At 34.3% G+C, this 23,149-nt stretch overlaps 1 long non-coding RNA gene across 1 annotated transcript; it reads right to left on the minus strand.

The window, feature by feature from the left end:
• Nucleotides 1-16,310: 16,310 nt before the first annotated feature.
• LOC143254577 (uncharacterized) lies at nt 16,311-23,149 on the minus strand. The gene is made up of 3 exons (XR_013030265.1): nt 22,908-23,149; nt 17,129-17,249; nt 16,311-16,627 (listed from the first exon to the last, which is right to left on the minus strand). It is a non-coding gene; the product is annotated as an uncharacterized LOC143254577 (long non-coding RNA).

Here is a 23,149-nt window from a genome sequence, read left to right on the forward strand (position 1 = left end):
CAGCGAGTAGAAAAACCATTCTCTGCGCGGCTAATGCGTGGCTAGAAACACACCTGCCGTTTGTATGATATATATAAAACTATTTTAAAACTTACAGCAAATTCTGTCATGTTTCAAGCAAGAAAAAAGTTTGACTTTACAGTTTACATTAAATACAAACTGGCAGAAGGATGTCTACCATTTACTATCTTTACATTTACATGTTTGAAATTTGGTTGTTCACAACATTTACAATGCTCTTTCATGTTTGAGGTCATGACATAATAATGGCCAATAATATGAGTGAAACGTAACATTTTTTTCCACTTTTAATGTTTTCACTATTCAGAGTTTCTTCTTTATTTTCAGATATCGATTAGCATTAGCTTTCATTTATTTAATCATCTATACAGCGTTTCAAGGATCTTATTCAGTAATATCCAATGTCTGTCTCTATTTGTTCGAAGAAAATATTATATATATATACAGATTAGTTGCTTTATCTTTGTGTTGATCACTACGTAATGTTGCTTTGTAGCTGCTAAAATATTCTAATTACTTATTTCGTTTTTCAATAGTAACAACAACTGATCGAAAATGTGGGTGTTCTTGATTGTTCATGTTTATAAGAGAGCGACGGATCAGACATCGTGACTTCAACCCTAATTTCAAAGCACTATTCTGCCATTGCCTCTATTTACGACAACACTCACTTTACCCAACGACTTTTTTTTCTTTTATTTAAGCACCCAAAAGACACAAAGACTTGAGAGCAAGAGGTCGTTAAACATGTATTATCATAACTCATGTATAATTCACCATCAGTGTAACTTACAGAGAACTAAAAACATGTTTAGATAATGTATGTGATTACTGAATATTTTTCAACAAAGTAATAGAAGAATATGTCATCTACACGTGCACACATATATACATCCCTCCTCTTATTACAAAATATTGTACTTAATAAATTTGTAAATGTGCAAGAACAGAAACTTCTTTATGGATAGAATACTTTATTTATGATTAACCTGTTGTGGCAAAACAGAAACAACTTACGTCCGTATAAAATTTCTTTTTTCATTGTTATTTTCTTTCTTAATCTATGCAATATTTCACCTACTTCAAAACGATTGTAATAATTTAGACAACTGTTTGTTTGTTTTGGAATCTCGCACAAAGCTACTCGAGGGCTATCTGTGCTAGCCGTCCCTAATTTTGCAGTGTAAGACTAGAGGGAAGGCAGCTAGTCATCACCACCCACCGCCAACTCTTGGGCTACTCTTTTACCAACGAATAGTGGGATTGACCGTTACATTATAACGCTCCCACGGCTGGGAGGGCGAGCATGTTCGGCGCGATTCGGGCGCGAACCCGCGACCTTCAGATTACGAAGCGCACGCCTTAACGCGCTAGGCCATGCCAGGCCTTTAGACAACTGGAAAATAATATTTAATCACAAAAAGTATATAGAATTGATATTCATGTTAAGAAATATACAAAATATAATGAGTACTCAGGAATTTGTTTTGAAATTTGATGTTGTCTCTTTCACCTGTGAGTTTGTTTTCAGTTTAATGGTGTTAATTTATTCCAATTCAAAAAATTATTATTAGTATTGTTTATTTACACCCAAACTACTAAGGCTATCTACTGCCGTCTCCGATTTTGAACCACTGACTTGTGGGAACGCAATCAGAAGACAGCATTCCTCCCACACGATAACCATTGGGCTACTCGTTACCAACGGATAGTAGGATGGAGCTTCACAATATAACGCCCTCAAAGCTAGAAGAGTGAGCACGTTCGAAACAAGGTCTCTATCCCGCGACTAACTACCGTTAACTCTTAGTTTTTAATATATTTTATATATTTCACATTTTTGCTAACCTCATAAATAAGTGAAATATTTCTCTAAATTTTGTATGAATTTTGGAGGTGTTATTTCATAATTTTAATCTCTAAATCGTTCGTGTAAACCACTTGTCTTACCTTCCATTTTGATCTTCACGTAGATTTTTATAATAAGATTTTGGAGCTTTCCAAATGTCATTCAGATTTGCTAATCTAACACTATTTGTAATATTTAGTCTTTCTATAAATAATATTGTATCGTTTAGATTTTCAAAGCTATAAAATAACGATCGGGTTTTTCTTCTAACTCACAACACGAGGCTTATGATTTAAACATTAGAGAATTGATATCTACGTTCTGAATATCTCTAATTCCATTTGTTTTTATTAGCACCTAAAATCAACCTAGTGAATAAAAAATAAACTGAAAAACTTTTAAATTTGAAATCAAGTTGAATTCAAACGATGTTAATTTCTTAGAAGCTTTACATAGCTGTATCTGAGGAATTACAATAAACATTGGTGTCATAAACAGAAAGATATTAATAAGAAAAAACGTCAATTACTTGGTAATTTACAAGAGTTCTGCTAATTAACAAAACATAAAGTGAAATTCAACGGTAGCATGAGGATTTATAACACTAAAAATCTCAGATAGCCCATTATGTTGCTTTGCGCATAAAAACAAACAAACAAACCAACCAAATTAGAATTGGTGGCTATGAATACAAATCGTAAAACCTTTTGACTAAAATCCAACATTAGCAGTACACATGGTATTTCATTAATCTCATGAAATCAAATACTTTACAGAGTGACAAAAATATCTCGAACCTCCATGGCTTCTCTAAAACTTGTCTTTAGTACTGTTCGTAACATAATGTCACAACAATCACTTCCAAGAATTCTTACAAGGGTAATGAGATCCTGTAACAAAACAAGGAGAAACAATAACTTGTTGTTAATAGTGTGTTCGCCCTTTATAAGTTAGCGAAGCATGATTATAATTGCATTTGTCGTAAGATTCTAGTATTAGGCTTAATACATTTCTAAACACTTCATTAGGGATTTTCAAGAATTAAAAAGTGTACAATAATAGTATTCTAACCATAATGTATTTTTCATATTTATTACCGATATCACGTTTGGTCAATTTTGACCAAAAGAAACAACTGGTGAAACACAAACGTGACAGACGATTCATAATAAAGATAGGACTTAAACATTTCATCGTGAAGCATAAACTTTTGCAGAGCACTGTATTTTAACATATAATTACACTTAGAAAGTAAACTAGCTTGTGAGGTAGTGTAGTGTTTCACATACGGCAAACTTACTAAAGGTTATCAGTTTTTGTCTTTTATTTTGAGCAAATGACAAGAAGGAATACAGCCAATCAGAAGCACCACCACCACCCACCGACGACTTATCAGATTGACTGTTACTTTTATAACAAACCACAACTTAAGGTGCAGTTAATGTTTAATGTTTCGAGGGATCATACAGGTTTAATTTTGGTTCATCAACTTCTTACTCCAGATCTTTACTACGAAACCAACCAGTACCGTTTCGAATGTTACATATGACGTTTCAAGCGCGTGCAACTGATCCTGCATCATTAAGTGACCTCCACCTTACTTTTTTGATAGTTGATAAAAACATTTATAATGTGCTAGAGTTTTTTGTTGTTTTTTTTAATTATCACTTGATTTGAAGATTTGGTTTTCGAACATTTTTAATACTTTCGTTTTAAAGTATAGCACCGTAATAACGTTACTGTAGTTTCGAAATTAATCTGAAATGTATAATAATTTTGCTTCAGAATTTCCCGATAAGTTATATAAGGGCCATCCACACACAGCCGTCTCTAATTTTCAACTGATAGACTAAAAAGGAGACCAAATAGTTAATAACATACTTTGCTAACCCCCTTGGGCTACTTTGATCTAAAAGTAGGATTTGACCACCACTATTATAGCGTAACTACGGCCTTTAGTTGTGGTACTTTTCTGTGGCAAAAAGCATGAACAATAAATTATTAGAATTACAGTCTTATTACGCAAGGATACCGTATGGGAGAAAGCAGGGGATAGTTGCCCTCTAGTGTTTCATACCATTTTTTTTTTAATTTTTGGTGCAATACACACATCTAAAATATGTATTGGTATGTGTCCACAAAAAGAGCTCAAATCTTCTTTAAGCTGCCACCCCCTTCTGAAATTTGAAATGCAACCTTATTTGTACATTATTTGCTATATCACAGCAGAACCTATAACTTTCCAAAAAGGAAATTCTGGGATTTCTTTTTAGTGACCGACCTGTTATTTTTCCTGTTCCTCATCAAATATATAAATGTATATGTAAATGTATGTACTTTTATACATATATGTAGTTGTAGTTGTTTTGAATTAAGCACAAAGCTACACAATGGGTTATCTGTGCTCTGCTCACCGGGGGTATCGAAGCCCGGATTTTAGCATTGTACGTCCGCAGACATACCGCTGAGCCACTGGGGGGGGCAATATGCAGTTCAAGTGATTCAAATATGCAAAATAAGTATGCTGAGTATATACTTCATGATATATAGTAAAGACATAGTAAACCACAAGGAGAATTATGGAGGGGATTAGTTGTAGGCTGACTATCTTCGTAAGGGACCACCCACTTTTTGTTTTTCGTTCTGAAGACGTGGACGTGACTACTAGTGACGACGAAGTATCGACGTATTTTCTCGCAAGCCGTAATTTAATGCTTTATGATGAGCAGATTGGTTGAATATATGGCTACCAGTAACTGTCAAAAATAACAACATAATCAGTAATGGACATGACATTAAAGTATAGCACCATCAACAAAAATTGGGACTTCACCTAAAATATCTCCCACTGTATCTAACAGTAGCAATAAAACCTTCATGCAGGTAGTCAATCAACTGGTAGACGTTGCCATGGGCTCTCATACACCATTGTCTCGTAATTTTCCCCAGCCGTTCTACATTTGAACAGTCTTAAGTACTAAAATAATGAAAAAATGAAAATTAGTTCATATAACCAGAGACCCATCATGGCCAAGTGTGTTAAGGCGTTTGACTCATAATTCGAGGGTCGCGGGTTCGAGCCCGCGTCGCGCTAAACATGCTCGCCCTCCCAGCCGTGCGGGTGTATAATGTGACGGTCAATCCCACTATTCGTTGGTAAAAGAGTAGCCCAAGAGTTGGCGGTGGGTGGTGATGACTAGCTGCCTTCCCTCTAGTCTTACACTGCTAAATTAGGGACGGCTAGCACAGATAGCCCTCGAGTAGCTTTGTGCGAAATTCCAAAACAAACAAACAAGCTAAATTAGGGACGGCTAACGCAGATAGCCCTCGAATATCTTTGCGCGAAATTCAAAAATAACAAATATCATATAGCTAATATAGCTTTTTTTCCATTATAAAGGACTTTTCTTATTTTGTAAGAAAATATAAATGTCCATAACCCTCTAGACGGGTACTTTTTTTTCCAGTCATATGACGCTCAGAATCGTCGTCAGATTGCGCAAGTTCTCTCTTCAAGTATGAGATTACACAATGAAGAGATATAGTGCCACCTTGCGTCCGTTTTCTCATAAAAAATAAACAGTTATAAACTGCAAATGTTGCCGATATTCTGAATATCAACATACGCCATGTTGGAAATACAGCAGGGCCTGAAATCGACATCTATGCCGATTTTGTTTCATCTTGATTTTGTACATTCGATTCACATTTCAAGCAGGAAATTTAAACCGCATTATATGGTCGCCATACGGCAACTGGCGCATTTAGAGGGTTAACTTTTATTTCCTGACAAACTGTCATTAACGTTTTTTGAGCGTTGTAGAAAAAAACAAAAAAAAACAAACACTTTTGTGTATTTGGTGGTGATAAAATTTTTCGATAGGATTATACTATATATACATACTTTGCGTGTTGTTTAACAACTGCAACTCGAAATAAAGTATCTGTTTAATTGTATTTAGCGATAATCTCTTAATGATTGATTATTAATGAGTTTTTACTTCTCGTCATTCGTTGCTTATTTCTACTTGTTAAAAGTAATTCAATAATTGGTGATTACCAATTAGTTTATTAATTATTATTAATAACTTCTCTTCAGAGTTCTTTTCGTAGTGCACCTGCACTAACTCACTTATATGGTTTGTTTGACAGTCATTAGCATTCTTTGTAAATGAAAGGTAGGACTCTGAACGAATAAACTAAAAGTTTGGAATGGAAAAGTGATAAGACGGCCTCTTAAAAAATATATATTGCTTGCTCTATCTTGTAACAAAATTTTATCATGTATATAATAATCGTGACTGAGCTTAATCGATGTGTTTTTTATGGTAGTTTTTGTTAATTCTGTTTTTTTCTTTACGCTTCTGTGCAACTGGTCAGAGATACTAACAGTTTCACATGTGTTAATATTATATACATTGTTGAGCATTAAAGGAAACTTAATATTCTGTTTCTACTTATTGTTAAAGTATAGGGAAATTTAATGTAGTTTTACTTTTTATTGTTGAATATTAAAGGAAACTTAATATTCTGTTGCTTCTGATTATTAAATATCTCTTAGCTAAACTTTAATATAATTTTTAACCTAATGTGTTTTTAAGAAAATTTGTAACTGTTATAGAACAAACTAGTTCCCAGATAATCTACAATTTTTCTTCTTATATTTTAAGTTCTACTGCAAGACTATTCTAACTTAGTGCATATAATATTAATATTAAACCTTTCAGTACAAGGTATTTGCATGTGCTTAATATATATATTTTTTTAACTTTCGGCTCGGTACTAGGATTTCTATATCTTTGCCAAATGGGAAGAGTTGTGCGTGATGCATTTCTAATTATTAATTCATTTTACTTTGGGCGTTGTCGTAAGGCTTCTATTGTCCATGTAAACCCCTCATTAACCTTTTCGTCTATTGTTGAAAGACAAATGTTGACGCTATTGTCAATTTCGTGTTTCATTTAATTATGAACGACCTTTGGCCTGAAAGGTATTTAACTATATGCCTCTTTTCACACGTATCAAAGCATTTCATACACGATTCTAAGCCTAATTACGAAGGTTTAATGATCGAGACGTTAGACTATCCAGTTCAGTAGGTCTTCCATGAACAATTAAACAGAAAAGTGGCAGTACTGAAGAGTCGCTGTCAGTAATATTGTATACAGTACTTTGTTTCGAAGCTTCATCAATACTTTCGAATAAGCATTTAATTAAAAAACCCTCATTGATATTTTCAACGTTTTCTGTACTGGAAACGATCTGTGTTTAGGTATTTTTTCCGACATGATCAACTAAAAATATTAATATGTTTTTGTCGTTGTTTTTCCAACACAACTAAAAGCTTACAATCAATAATTATTTTTGTCTTGATGCATTATTTTTAAATCTGAAGAAATCTTCTTTATACAACCAAAAACACTGACTCTTTAATAACTGAAATAGGATTGAATTGCATTCGAAAGCTGTAAAACTACTTGTTTGACTCACACTTCCAATACTAATAATGATGTAAATAAAGGGATAATTTTACATATGTTCCCTCATAAAGAAACCAATTGTACGCTTTAACTTAATTAGATTCATATTATCTCCTGAACGTCTGATTTATTACGACTATCTCATTCCTTGTGGATATTACCCTACATTTAGTGTTAAACTAATGTGTGACAGTTACACTGACAATTGTTGCTAAGAAGAAGGAAAAAAAAAAAAAGATTGCACGGCCTAAAAGTTATTTCCTTGGTACAAATTGTGCTCACACTCTTGTAACTATAATATGTAATATGAGTGTAAATTTGTAGATAGATGTGAACAGTTTAATACTTGTGGTTTATATATTTGCGTGAATTACATTTTATATACTGTTTTGACAAATTATTCTTATAACCAAAGATACTTACGTGGCATCCCAAACCGTTAATTAGGGTTGCTTATTCAATATTAACATGTCTTTATTGTTAATATTTAATTTGGAATGTCTGACGTTATTAGAACTGCTTCTTTTGAACCTATGATAGCGAATAATTTAAGGAGATGTGGTGAATGTAGCAGTTCATTTTTAGCCCCGTTGTCTCTAGGTCTTGGCCATGAAATAATCAGTTGTTGTTCAAGTTATTGTTGTTTCGTTGTCAAGTGTTGACTCTGCGGTTAATAACTGCGTTCATTTTGTAATTCAGTAAACGATATACAATGCGAAAATTAAACATTTTCGAATCGTTACGCTATAAGTGTAATAAGTTACAAGTGTCCATTATACTTGTAAATTAAAATATCTTTAATAAATTGTAATTTAGTTGATGCTCCCCGATGGTTCAGCGGCAGGTCAGTTGGCTTTCAAGGCTGTTACCTATACCATGCAGTGGGCAGAGTAAAGACAGCCCATTTTATAGATTTATGCTTTACAACAAACAAACTTTCAGTTGCCTTCGAACGACGATATTGGGGATAAAAAAATAGAAATGAAATTTTGAAACTTTTGCCGAATGTCAATGGGTTTAACTCATTCTTAAAATTACGGTAGTAATTGGCAGCGAAATATTCCCTTAAGATGTACAAATACAAATATTTGGAATCACATCGTATGAAAAATCAATTTTTCTGTAAGTTAACGGAGTTCAATACAGGCTTATGAAAGAGGAAGTGTTTCATTTGAAGTTCGAAAGAGGAACATTACCGAATTGTGTGAGTAAAGCCTCATTATTTTCCCCTGGTAGCGATCTTACCTGTGAATTAGAAAGAGCACGTAGGATACTAATGAACAACTTGTGGTGTCTGGACTGTTTCTTATAATTTTTACTGGAACTTCTTGCTGTTGAAACTGGGTCACCGTTACTTAGCTTCTTCAGTTTGTTTTTCCTTTTAAATTGGTGCGATGTTTAAGCATTAACATTTATTTACACGACAGGATGTGTTTTAATTTGTTTATAATTTTGTTTTATTATATTACAATAAAAATCTTGTTCAAATAAACGGTTTTCATTTATTTAATTTTCACATCCCTGATTCAAAGCCCGGCATGGTTAGGTAGTTAAGACACTCGACTCACACAGTCTAAGGGTTGCAGGCTCGAATCCCCAGTCACATTAAACATACTCGCCCTTTCAGCCATGGTAGCGTTATAATTTAACGGTTGATCCCACTATTCGTTGGTGAACAATTAGCCCAAGAGTTGGCAGCGGGTGATGATGACTAGTTATCTTCCCTCTAGTAGTAGACTTCTAAATTAATGAGGGTTAGTGCAGATAGTTCTTGTGTAGCTTTGCGAGAAACTAAATTAAAAAACAACAACAACAAACTATGATTTAGAAGTAGTCGACCAGAGGGAAGGCAACTAGTCAAAATCATTCACTGCCAATTTTTGACCACTATAATATTTTCCCTACGGTTGAAAGGGCGAGTGGGTTCAATGAAGTGGTTTTCAACTCATCGATTGGGAGTGGAGCACCATATGCACCATGCCATATTAGGCGTAGTGTTAAGTAAATGTAACTTTAATTAAATCCATCTTTGATTTCGTATGCTGGATTTATTCCAAAGTCATTTAATTCAACGTTCAGGTATTTGAATGTCATCAAAATTTTTCTTAAATGTTTTGGTTCGTGTATAATGTTCAGTAATAAGTATTTTATTTTCGATTACTTAAGCAAGCTATTCCTTAAGAATTAATGTAATTTGTTTTCTAAGATATACTGGAGAATTATATTTCTTTCTTGGCACTTCACTGCTATTTTGCATCTACAAGTTTTAACTCCAGAGTGTTATGTAGTATTCTAAAAAATCATTTTTGTTATCTCATCACTATTTTCACTAATTTTACGTGTTTATGTAAAGTATTTAAAACACCATTAGCATTATTTATTAATGTTAAGCATCTCAATATACAAAATTATGGTGTTCTGTTAAGTCAAAAGCCCTCACAGTAACTTATTCATTTAAAAAATATATAGTAGGTAATGAGCTACATACTTCTCTCGAGATCCACATTATTAGCTCCAACACGGTTGAGCACGGTTTGGTGATTATTGTTCCCACACTATAAATTCCAAAAGTCGTAATTAGTGCTCTTTGCCATACTAACGCGCTTCACATTTTGGGGGGATTTGGGTTTACCATATTTGTATTTGTGTTCTACTAGGTATCATCTGTGTTAATTTTGAACTACTAATCAGATGGAACACAGCAGGTCAGCTGTACCTTACCACTTGCCATCTACGCTAAAGGATTGACTGTCATTCTTATAACCTACCAACAAATTAAAATGGGCAGGATATGCTTTCTTAATGTCGCAAGTGTTCTAACTTAGCTCTCTAGCTTTACTACAAGGTGAACTCGCACTTCAGTGCATTATAAGAGTAATGTCCAAATTCCTCTGTCCAGTTAGACGTAAGTAGCCCGAGAATTGACCGTGATATATGTTGTTTTAGATTCATTGTACTAGTTCTAGCATCATACTGATGACGAAACCTACAAACAATTATTTTAATAAAAGTAAAACAAGTCCACAGTTTTATTATATCAAAACTTAGAACATAGCAATATTTATCACAATAATGTCTTTTCAGGCTTATTATGCCAATATGTTAAAAGTAATGACACAAAGCACGACATTTTTTACTTTTAATATATTATCACTCTGATAGTAGCCCCCCGCTAGTACAGCAGTAAGTCTACGGATTTAAAACGCTCAAATCAATGGTTCGATTCCCCTCATTGGGCTCAGCAGATAGCCCGATGTGGCTTTGCTATAAAAAAGCACAAAGCACTGTGATAGTAAATATAAATATGGTGGTTATGTAACTGTGGCTGTAAGAAGCATTGACAGTTTTATTTCGTGAAAGTGTTGAAATAATATTGTTTGTTTCTTTTGAAGTTAAGCACAAAGCTACACAATGAGCTATCTGTGCTCTGCCCACTACAGGTATCGAAATACAGTTTCTAGCGTTGTAGGTCCGCGCAGATACCGCTGTGTCACTGTGGGAGAAGGGAGTAATTGTTTGTTTCTGAATATCACGCAGAGGGGTATCTGTGCTACTCTTTCACCAAAGAATAGCGAGATTGACGGTCACATTATAACGCCCTCATGGCTAAAAGGGTGAGCTTGTTTAGTATGAGGGAGATTCGAACCCGCGACCCTCAGATTACGAGTCCAGCGCCCTAACCACGTGAGGAAATTTGAAATAAGATATCTGAAGTTTTGTTGTTCTGTGTAAGGAGTCTTTAAAGGGGCAATAAAACTGAAGCCTACCTCGTTATGCAAGAAAAATGAGTAAATGAACCTGCAGTTTGGAAATATAAATGTAAGAAAAGCTATACAATGAGTAAAATAATGCAAACTAATTATAAACAAAAGCTGTAATAATTTTACCGCATTGTAAAAACAATAGCATTAAAAAAAGTAACAGTATTTTGCCAGTTGATCATTGTTACTACTTCTAGTAACATTACCCAGTGTAAAAGTCACATACAAGGAAATGCGTTAAAAACATCTACTCACTGGTAACTAACGAAACGTCAACAAATTTTGTTATTTAATTTCACACAAAACTACACAAAAAACTATTTATGCACCGTTGTCATTTTCATTGTTACACTTAGTGCATGGTCGTTAATATGAAGAGTACGAGTCACTGTAGTCAATACATGATGTCTGAACGTTATTATTACTGTTATTACGGCCCTAACTACTGCAATATGCACATTAAGAATTACACAAGATGAATTCTTGAAGTGTTTAAACCACTAAGTGTTTAATTATCTTACCTTAACACAGGCAGATAAATGGAGTGCAAGAGGTAATAAATAGTATCCCAGTTGGTGTTTTTATGGACAGAGATTCATTTTAAAGTCATAATACTTTGGCCCTGCAGATCTGAAGTAGTTTTCTGACACTGAAATACCAAGAAATCAGCTTTAATAATTACACCATGTCGTCCCTCTTCAAATCGACTTCTTGCTTGTTTGTTTTTGCTTGCTTGTTTTGGAATTTCGCACAAAGCTACTCGAGGGCTATCTGTGCTAGCCGTCCCTAATTTTGCAGTGTAAGACTAGAGGGAAGGCAGCTAGTCATCACCACCCACCGCCAACTCTTGGGCTACTCTTTTACCAACGAATAGTGGGATTGACCGTCACATTATACGCCCCCACGGCTGGGAGGGCGAGCATGTTTAGCGCGACGCGGGCGCGAATCCGCGACCCTTGGATTACGAGTCGCACGCCTTACGCGCTTGGCCATGCCGGGCCCAAATCGACTTCAAACAACATGAAAGAGAATGACTGTTGTAGGACCATTATGGAAGCGCTCTTGTCCATCATATGAAAATGCAGACTTGAAGAGAGGACATCTTTTGCAACAGTGTCCTGTATACTCAAAATGTTATTCTTACTTCTAAAAGAAACAAAGTACATAAAATTTGTCTTTAGTATATTTTCCACACCTTCATACAACTGTGGTGACTTACACATTTGGAACTACAAACATGGGTCATGTACTTCATATGGGTTTTTATTTTCATGAAAAGTGGTTTCTGAAAGTATATCACACGCTCCCAAACATTTATTATTTACACTTTCTGCTCTCAGCACCCCTGAAATTGTAATATTCTACTTGCGTTTGAAACCTCTCACTCTGATCTGCCCTTTGTTATAAGTATCTATAATTTTTCTTAATTACAAATGCATTTCGTTTTGGTTGCCAATGTTTTTATATCTGATAGGTGATGTCTTTGAGCAACCATCAACAAAGGTTTGTTTTTGTTTTGTTTGTTTTTTAATTTCGCGCAAAGCTACTCGAGGGCTATCTGCACTAGCTGTCCCTAATTTAGCAGTGTAAGACTAGAGGGAAGGCAGCTAGTCATCACCACCCACCGCCAACTCTTGGGCTACTCTTTTACCAACGAATAGTGGGATTGGCCGTCATATTATAACGCCCCTGCGGCTGAAAGGGCAAGCATGTTTGGTGCGACCGAGATTCGAACCCGCGACCCTCGGATTATGAGTCGAACGTCTTAACGCGCTTGGCCATGCCGGGCCTTTACTATTATAAATCGAAACTTGTGCATCGTCACCAACATCATTGAGAGAGTTCAAAGAAATCATTACATTATCAACAAAGGTCCTTAATAAAAATTATTCTGATAGATAAGCATTTACTATCTTATTCTTTAAAAAACAACGTGACCCTTGATTTCATCCTTATTTTTGCGAATTAATCATAATTTATGATTACATTTGTACGACAAAGACATCCAAAACCCATCTACTTTGGCAAGTGTAAATAGATTTAAATGTTTTACAAATGTCTCAGCGGGTGGATGTGGCGTGAGCACATTAAATTAACCACCCATGTATATCTTGACCTTCCTCTATTTTTTTTTTTTATTTTAAGCGTTTTACAAATAGCAAACTATATTATAATTATCTTTGTTATCTATACATCATTTATCTCCTCTTTACAACGTACTAAGGAGGGTTGAGTACGTTATATTTAAAGAATTTTTGAATATGTATATCAATAAGTCAGTGACAACCACAACTGATATAAAGTTAAGGGGTGGAACAGAAGGTATCAGAACTACATGCTTATGTTGTTTGGATTTAATAGGTAGTGTAGTGCCACCAGAAATTGATCATTTTGGGAAAGAATATTTAACAACCTTTTTCTGAAGCAAAACATTAATTTTAGATTATGAAGAAAGTGTTCAACTCAGAGATTCAGAATTTCCAACAAGATATTGGAAAAAAATGAATATAGATCAATTTGTGGTACCAGGATCATCCAGAATAAGATTTGCAGCAGGCCACACTCCAGCTGTATTAAGCAAAGGATCGGAAGGAAGAGCAATCCAAATGTTCAATACAACAATGTTTAACATCAGTATGAAGAATTTCTACCTGTAAAAGTGACAAAACTCACGCATACGCAAATTGCTTCCATGACATATCCGCTCAAGCAGCTGAAGAATGAATTGGACATTTATGCTAGTCCATATTAAGACATCTTGTTAAGTCACTATTTAGAGTGAGTTTGGACTTCGGTTGATCGGACTATTTGAAAGCGAGCGATGGGATATCTTCTTCCTCGTACGCTAGACGTTTTACGGAGAGCAACATGTAGTAAAAACGAATATACACTATAAAACAACCTACGTAAAAAAAATTAAAGTTGAAAAATAGGATCAAATTTTAATATGCAAATAAAGATTTTATTTGGCCAACGGTCAAAATTCCAACAGAAGCCTTTTATAATGGAAATTGCACTGCAATGCCGCTGTCAAAATGCATGGTCAGCAACGAGAGCATAACCGGATATGGCGATATTGACTTTAACAACGTTTTATTATAACGTGATCAATCTCTGTATATAATAGGAAAGAGCATGAAAAGATTGGATTTCTTTGATGTATGACAACAGCCTAACACCACATTACGCAAATTTAATCAGTCATAAACACTACCTGATGTTGCATAATAACCCAAAGTCTATTTGGTAGAAAATAATAATAAAGTGAATAACGATAAGATTGTGTTTAAATCATTCTGCAATTGGCATTCATCCAGATAACGCCACCTATAGACTTATAAACAACGACACCTATAGACTGTATAAACTAAATATTTGACTCTTTTTTTTTTTTTTCGTTCATTAATTATACGAGCTTTATCCTTCAGTTTAATAATTAAGTGTAAATTGTTCTTTTATTATAAAGGCAAACTTTTTCCAGTGGAAAAGGTGCAATTTTATTTGATGAACTTTAAGAGACGAAGGACAACCCTCCCATACTTCCTTTTAAAAAACATATCTGTTTTTAATGACACGTAGTTTAATAACTTCAATTTCATCATAAACAATTTCTAGATTAACACGTCTTCTCTTCTACAAACGAGTTTTATATTAACATATAATCGAAACAGTAGCTTGATCATTCAAAAAAAAAAACGAATTAATGAAGGAGAACACAATAACCACAAAAACAATCCAAATTGGCTTCTCCACGAGAGAAATCTTGATGATTATAGGATAATTGCATTAAATTTTGGGCACTCACAACAGCAGAAAATTCAAAGCAACTTTAAATAGTAACAGTCTTAAAAAATAAAGCATAGTCTAGTAATAGATGAATTTTGGCACGCAATGCTTGACATCTGAAAGCAGTGAAATTGATATCACGCAACTTAAATTAGAGTAAAATTGACTTGCTTTCAAAGGTGTGACGCGCTTAGAATTTTCCAAGCAGTCATTATGGAGTCACAGTAACACATCCTTCGTTCACTTTATATTATTTTTATTATTTCTTAGGCTTGATGAAGACATTTTAACGTTTATAAAATAACATATTTAAGTAATCAACATGTCAGAGTTGTCGGTGCTTTTCTACATCAAAATCAAAACAAACCACTTACTTTTACGTAATAAAAATGAAAAATAACGACCATCGAGCAAATAGTTTGCAAATATTGTAAACATTTCTGCCTTATTCACACAAAATATCTGAAAATACAAACAGAACAAAAAAGTACAGTGCGTTATATTATTTATTTGTTCAGTTTTTAGTTATAAATACTTCACTGTATATATAGTTTCTTATTAAATACTACTCGTCCAGATTACTGATTCACAAGTCCCTGGAACTTTAACAATATAAATATATTTTCCAGACATATGAAGTACTGTTCGTGTTCAGCATTTCGTTTGTGTTATTGTAATCTCTAGCTAATGACCAGTATGTATTAAATTACTATGATAGGATTGTTTTCAAACTGATAAAACGTAGTTAAATATTGTTCTATGTTCCTTTAAGTTAACCTTAAATACTTTATGAGCTGTTATGAGGTATGTATTCAAAAATAAACGACATTGTAGTCATTACCCAGTAAGAATGAAAGTAAACAGTTTTTCTAATAACAGTGAAAGACCTAGAAATGTTCCATAAGTAATTAGTGTGAAGCAATAATTCAACGCTATAGTGGCATAAGAATATTCGTTGAATATCAACGGGACTTTTGATGTGTCATGTTTTTTCCACTGCTATATTTACTGTTCGTGCTCTTGTTGACATTTGGAGTATAGGTGTCGACAATAACACGAAATTATGTCTCAAGACACCAGCAACTAATTTCTTTACATTTTATTCAGAACTTCCAAAAAATGTTTCACCGGTTATCGGGTTAACCGTGCATGGTGTTCGCATATACATTTTTCACTGAAATCAAAGACGTTTCAACTCATATCAAGTAGTAAATCTAATATTAAAACTAGCCAACAATTCTCGCTTTCCTTCACATATTGCTGCTATTTAGTACGGTTGTGGTTGTTATTTTTATGAATAACAGATAACAGATAACCGTTGACATAAAATTGAGCGCAGATAACTCCCGAGTAGCTTTGCGCGAAATTCAAAAGAAACAAACAGACATAAAATTGGACAATTTTTTTATTTCAACCAATAGATACAGCAACTTCTCAGTAAGATTTTTATTTTACAAATAAGATCTTCAGTTTAGTGACCAAGACATTTTATTCCGGAACGATAGCGAACTTAGACAACGAGATTCAATTTCCAAACACATATAACGAATGTATTTCTAAAATTCTCGTGCGTACAGGAAAAACGAAAAATGTCTTTTTCATTCAATTTATGAATAACAGGTAATGTCCTTTCCGCTTCGGAATCGCAGTTGTAGTTTCACTTTTCTCCTTTTTGGTTCGGATATCCTATTCAGTTTAGAACAGTTTCGGGATTCATCAAAAAGGACTACCTATCATTATTTCGATTAAATGTAGAAATTAACTTCTCGTACATATCAGCAGTAAAAAGTAGACTTCAACTCTTTTTTTTTAATCGAGTTTAAGTAAACTGTATTTATTGTCTGCAAAGTATATGAACATCAGCACTCTCGAGGAATGATTTACTTTACCAGTAAGTAATCGCTAAGTAAAAACATCTAATATTCCTTTAATGATGTGTGTCTAAAATGTACATTTATACTGTGAAAAAACACACAGTTTTTAGAACAGTCTGATAACTAGGTAGAATTAACCAAAAGTAAAATCAATGAGTGATGAAAATTTATTGTAACAAGTAAAAGGGCTGACTTAAATCGATGGATTCTTCTAATTGTAAACTATATATAAAACTGTAGCTACTTAAGAAACTTAAACGGAATCTCAAACATCGCAGAAAAGAGAAATTAATAAAATCTTTGGATGTGATGAACACTAGAGAAGTAAGTTTTTGTTTTTCACAAATAAGTACAAACCTGTGTTTTTCTTCTGCTTATCTTTGAATGTAGAATTATTTAGAGTAGAAATAAGGTATATAACTAAGTAATATCTCTGAGGATACGGTCACGTCCATCTGCTGAAAACAACAACAGAAATCTGGAATAAAGAAAAGTGGTTTATGAGCTAATGTGGTTCATGAGAAAGGTTAAAACATGCCCACTATGATCGGTAAGGTAAACACAGAGTTGAAAACACCGATTTCCAAAATATATACTTGCTGAGACCGTACACATAAGAAAGTCAAACGATTTCTTGTTCACAAACATTCGACGACATATATCTTCTTCCATGTATGTAACTATAAACATGTCTAGCCAGGTATTGTGATTTATATCCGTTTACAAAAGAGTAAAGAGTTGGGTCACGAGATTTCTTTACAGACCAAGTTTTTTGTCCACAAGTCGTAACAGCATACTTGTTCACTCATATCAGAGTTTACCATCTAGTAAAGGTGCTCAGATTTTGTTAAGATAACACGAGCTGCCAGCCTTCTTTCTTTTTACTGAAGCTTTCATTATATAAAACTACTGTGGGGAGAAAATAAAAAAAACTTAACGAAAACAATTTAAATCCAGAAGCTGTTAAACCAATGTATGTTTGATCATTAAAGAAAACTTTCGCGAAAGGTGGAATGTAGCTAAAGTCCATGTTGTTATAAACCCAAACTCTATAGTCTATTTTGACGCTGTGCGTTTGTTAACGGCGCAGCATATACGAATGCAACATCATTAGCAAACACCGGTACAAATACAGACAATGACCTTCAAATCTTAGTGGGACCGGATTGACAAAACGTGTTAATGGTGATTTTCAACGTAAATTATTCAGAAGAATGGTATAGGATTACTATAAACTATGAGCTCGTTTTTACTACATTTTGGACGTCACTGAATATATATTTAGTTAAATAGACTTAAGAGACATGACATTAAATCTTTACAATACAAGAGATAGTATTAAAATATTAAGGTTTACCTAATTTTACTAAAGTTATGCACGACAAAGGTATATTTATAATATTATTTCACTAGAACATCTTTGTTTCATCCCATTCATTATGCATGTTACACGTTGGTGCATAAATCGTTTTGTCAAATGTGGTTAAAAACTCAATGTAATGTTACAGAAGGCGTTAATAGTTCTATGATTAAAAAGACTCCATAAATACATCTAAAATTTTATTTTCTAGTTTACAATGACATACAAATTCTACAAACCACTTCCAACTTATAATATTCGAAGGTAAACCTTTATTATATATTTCTGTATAGCTTTGTTTTTAATTTGCCCACAGAAGTACTGTAGCATTACAAGAACTAAAAGCTTCCTCTCTACTTTCTTTCAATTGTATAAGATCCATAGCTTTACTAATACATCAAAGTAGTTATGTTAGCTCTGCCAGAAGTCAAAGTTTACTGCCTCCGTTCTTTTAAAAATGTCCTCATCTAAAATCGTTTCCATTTGTAGCAATGAAGCATTCAAAAAATGATTGTAACAGGTATTTAGGATTAGATGTCTCAATTTATATACACTTTTATCACATCAATTAGAAACAAATGTTTTCTAATAACAAGTAATATTGTTACTGTAGGCTTTGCAAATGCTTTTTTTTTCAGTCACCTTAAGTGACATAAATCAGTTGTTCAACTAAGGAGATGTTAGTTTTCAGTTTGGTTTGGTTTGGTTTGTTTTTTGTTTTGAATTTCGCGCAAAACTACACGAAAATTGTCTGTGCTAGCAGTCCCTAATTTAGCAGTGTAAGACTAGAGGGAAGGCAGCTAGTCATCGTCACCCACCGCCAACTCTTGGGTTACTCTTTTACTAACAAATAGTGGAATTGACCGTCACATTATAATGCCCCCACGGTTGAACTTATACGAACTAAAAGTAACTTCCACTTAACGCTTTAAGATATTATTAAGCTGCAGTGCTTGCTATACTTTTAAAGTAGAGAATCCTGCATAATGTATTTATTTAACAAACACGTGTTTGCTGACGTTTAATTTTTTATGTTTTTGAAGCTCAAAACAAAGTACCTTCAAGATGTTGTTATCAAAGATGTTTTTCTTGTCACGTTAGGTAGCTATGTAATAATCACGTAAATGATTGATATTTCTGGCATGGCGTGTTTATAATAACTGATACCCAACCACTGTACACCACTAGCTGATAAAGCGCTATCCACTTCTCTCTCATCAGGGAGTTTGCTCACTTCTTAATCTAAGCTCTTACGTATAAAAGCAATGTGGGTGATACAGTACGAAATTTGTCAGTTCTCCCCTATGGCCAGAGACGTAATGAAAACGATGTAGAACTGTTCAGATTCCCTTGTCATATGAGCCATGAACATGTGGTAAACATTCCATTCTTCAGAGCATAAAAGTTGATCTCACAATTTCTGTTAAAACCTTAATCAATTTTAAGATAATTACGTGATATCGATTTCTCGGGTGTTTGTGAAATTACAGACTTAGATAATGAGAAGAAAAGCTTTCTTCTCTGTATGTCGTTTTAAGATATGTGTATAAAGGTATCTGTTTTCCAAAACAAAGATTTCTGCTGTGTAAAATTGAAATTATTTGCAATTGCAAATTGCCTTTCGCCCATTCGTGGTATTTCAACAGTGAGATTGCGGGATTATAACGCTAAATTTCAGGGTTCTGTACACGTGGTGAACACAGCGTAGCTGGTTCGTTGTGCTTTAAAAAATAAACAAATTAACTGCCTTCCTTAAAATGTCATAAAGCAAATATTGTACGACAGTCCCACAAACAAACAGTATGAAAAGTCTTATATGAAAGGTAGGATGTGGTGTTTCTACGTGTCTCTGAACACTAATTTACAGGTCAAAGTGAGTTTCTGTTTATGAAAATACCTACAACATCAAAGCGAATATTTCGGTATTTTATTAAAAAATATATCAAGATCACGTATAAAATCATATCAACTCTGTTAATTAGAAAGTTGTTCTAAGACTACTTATAATAAAATACAAAGACTAATACAGTGTTTTTAAATATTAAAAAAGATCTAGGATTTATAAAAATGCTGGTATCTTGCAGTAAAGAATTTGTTTGTTTTTTTCTGAATTTCGCGCAAGTGCTCGGCATGGCCAAGCGTGTTAAGGCGTTCGACTCCTAATCCGAGGGTCGCGGGTTTGAATCCCTGTCGAACCAAACATGCTCGCTCTTTCAGCTGTGGGGGCGTTATAATGTGACGGTCAATCCCACTATTCGTTGGTAAAAGAGTAGCCCAAGAGTTGGCGATGGGTGGTGATGACTAGCTGCTTTCCCTCTAGTCTTACACTGCTAAATTAGGAACGTCTAGCGCAGATAGCCCTCGTGTAGCTGTGCGCGAAATTCGAAAACAATCAAATAAACAAGAATTGAACTCATCAGCTGAGTTTACTGAGCGACAGTCAATGGTATATCTCTAATGCTACATCTGCATTCTGTAACACGTTTCAAGAGCCTGCTGGGCAATGATTTGGGTTAAATAAAAGATAGATCGACAATAAAATTTCGCGAAAACCTACACAAAGGTTATCTGTGCTAGCCGTCTCTAATTTAGTAGTGTAAGACAAGAGAGAAGGCAGCTGTTCATTACCACCCACTGCCAACTCTTGCCAACAATGAATAGTGGGATTTACCGTCAAATTCTAACGCTCCTACGGCTGAAAGTGCGAGAATGTTAGGTGTGACGGTAATTTGAACCCTCGACCCTCAGATTAAGAGTCGAGCACGCCCGCTACCTGGTCATGCCGAGCCAGCAGTAAAGAAACTCACAGTACGTACAGCCTTCACCTTTAAATTTACTTCAGCTGTTTTGTGATATAGATGTATTCGTTACTTAGTTGCGTTTCAAGTTCGTAAAAAACGTTTTAACTATAATTCGTCAGCCATAAGCTAGATTACATACAACTATAATTCTAAGATCGGTAGCCAACAAAATCTTAACATATTGATTCAGCACATAGAAAAGTTCAAATATGTGTTGAAATAGAGCGTTGTAGTTCTTTGTATATATATAATAAGGTGTAGTATCTCTGCGTGTGTCGCGTAGCTCGTCCTAAACCGCTGATCACACCGACTTCTAAGTAGTACCAAACAAATCGTCTCGGTCCTGAAGCAGTGGCGGCGCCAGGATATTTTCGTTGGGGGGGCTGAGGTAAACTGTGGAGGGCTTCCCAAAATGCCATCAATGTGAAGTATAGATGGTAAATTATAATAATGTAAATACCAAGATACATTTCAGAAAGGTGTACTATTTTGAACTGCGTTTTCAATACAGTTTTCATTGGAAACTCATATTCTGATTAATAATTCATTATTACAAATTAGAAATAATCTGTTTATGAAAATATGCGTATATGTAAAAGAGGAAGCTCACCTAAATTCCACCCAAGGTAATACATAATAATAAAGAAAATCAAGATTAGTTTAGATTGAACATTTAATATACCATTAAGAGTAAAGCTACAAATCAAAAGAAATATAACATAAAGACATAGTTTACATAGCAGAAACGAATTATCCCATGTGAAGTTAATACACTCTGAGGAAAAATAAGGTCACTATCAGGCTAACTATCTTTCATCTTAATGAAGACGTTGAGTTCTACAGATCTATGTCTCTTTGATGTTAATTGTTAAGCAACAACGACGATTGTGTTTTCCATATTTTATGAATATATGTAGGTAGCAATATTGGGGGCTGAGGGGGGCTTGAGCCCCCCTTTGGCGCCGCCACTGTCCTGAAGTTTTCATAAAGGTAATATTTTCACCCCATCTCATGAACTGCTGAACGCACAAAGTTCTAAATGGTACCAAACGAATATTCTCGGCCCCAAAGTTTCCACAAAGGCGAGACTTTTCGCTAAAACACTTTACGTGAATTCCCGTGAGTAGACCCAAAATATGTCAATAATTTACACAAGATCACGTAAATAAGTGTGCCTAGTAATTACCATTTGTAGCTTGGTTAAATAAATTAAACTTACTTTATTGGGGCAATGATTATTCAGCGAAAAAATGCAAAATAGTACTTGAAGTATTAAATTTGTATTTTAATGGTCCTGTGAATATTGGCCTTAGGCCCAACAGGTTCGCTAGTGTAACAACAGCGATAACGTATAAATTCAATTCAACACGTAATCGAGCTTGCACGGTACACTGAGACAAAACATTATGAACTAGTTGGCTACCGATCTGCAGGATTATAATACACTGAAAAAACAATTATAGCCCAAGTTTTAAATTATATTGTGTGATTTATGAGTTCTGTCTGACTACACGTTGAAGCAATGCGTTACAATTCTGTAGATCAGTAAGCTTAAAACGTACCGATTCAAAGTGTTGTGGCCCTAATGGTTAGCCATATGCGTCAGCAAACAGTGAAATGTAATCTCCACAATTCTAATCGGTGAACTTGGGTATTGTTTGGAGGGTTTAGCTTGCATTTCGAACAAATGTAAAAATCATACAGTGTAGCAAACACGAGGAGTTTGAAGTTGAATATATCACCCAAACATTCTACTCAATTTTTAAAATGTTTAAGTGTACAAGAGCTTGATAAAAACAAGTAGGAGCACACGACGATTAATCCCGTACGACATGTTTTGTTTTAATTCTGACGAAAATTTGTCGTTAGTGGAGGAAGCAAACATTACCTAGGGGAGGTTAACGCATATGCGAGACCAAAACGAGTATTTCTATGGAGATTACGAATATGACATCCAGAAAAATGTGGTACTTACAGACTTTAAATGGAACAATTCCTAAAATGTAGATAGTAAAACGCGGCCATGAAGTGTATGGCATCCTTAAAATTATTACCTGCGCCATCTGGATTAGACATGATAGCGCCCTGGTTACTCCACCTACGAGATATTTTCTCGTTAGTTTTATTTAGATTTCAAATTATTAAAGTGCACTAAAATTTCAGAAAGACGAAAAATGTGTTTTGATTTTAGATTTTTGTCTTTTGTAAATGTTTTAT

Source organism: Tachypleus tridentatus, chromosome 6, assembly GCF_004210375.1.
Source record: "Tachypleus tridentatus isolate NWPU-2018 chromosome 6, ASM421037v1, whole genome shotgun sequence".
In the NCBI taxonomy this organism is placed as follows: Eukaryota; Metazoa; Arthropoda; class Merostomata; order Xiphosura; family Limulidae; genus Tachypleus; species Tachypleus tridentatus.